This window comes from Seriola lalandi, unplaced genomic scaffold (assembly GCF_002814215.2).
Source record: "Seriola lalandi dorsalis isolate HSWRI2012SDOR001 ecotype SW California unplaced genomic scaffold, Sedor1 jcf7180002054585, whole genome shotgun sequence".
In the NCBI taxonomy this organism is placed as follows: domain Eukaryota; kingdom Metazoa; phylum Chordata; class Actinopteri; order Carangiformes; family Carangidae; genus Seriola; species Seriola lalandi.
Window position 1 is genome coordinate 1,222,779 of NW_019525138.1, and position 752 is coordinate 1,223,530.

A 752-nucleotide genomic window follows, 5' to 3' on the forward strand; every position below is an offset into this window, starting at 1 on the left:
CGGATCTCCCCACGAGCCGTCCGCCCCCGCTCTCAAGAGGATGCTCCAAAGTTCTGAGGTCCGGGCCCCTTTAATCCACCTCACCAATCAGCATATGACTGAGAAAAGTCAATTGATGGATATGTCATGATCAATTTAATGCACACCTTTTACAGATGTATTAGGAGTTACCCATAATTCCAAAGGCCAGTCTCCTGACTTTGTGACATCACGTGTTATAATGTCAATACTAAAATCACATCAAACATAATGAGAGAATCAAAAAGTCAAATGATATTGATTTTCATTGATTATTGATCAAACATATCTGCAGCAGCAGGAGGAGCTACGGGACGCTTCAATAAATGCCAATCACAGCAGCTCCTCAAATCAATGACAGACATTTTAATGAGCCAAGAATTCAGCAGGAAACTTTCCTCCAAAGATAAAAGTTACATTTTGTCTGAGCTCAGCCCACATCTTAAATACAGACATGAGAGAAACATTTGTGCACCATACACCCACCATACGGACTTTGTTTGTTTGATTAACTTGTTTGCTTTATTGAAATTAGATTTTTGATAATATCTTTGTTTGTTAGTTATTTGTTTAGGATATTTAGATTTGCATAATTAGTATTTTTGTTTATTTTTTGGTAATTGGTTAACACTGGGCACTTGGGGTGGGACAATGGCTTTTTACCAGTGCAAAGAGAGGCAGCAGCAGCCATGGTTTTTCTTTGTTCTTTTGTTTGCTTTATTTTGTTGCAATAA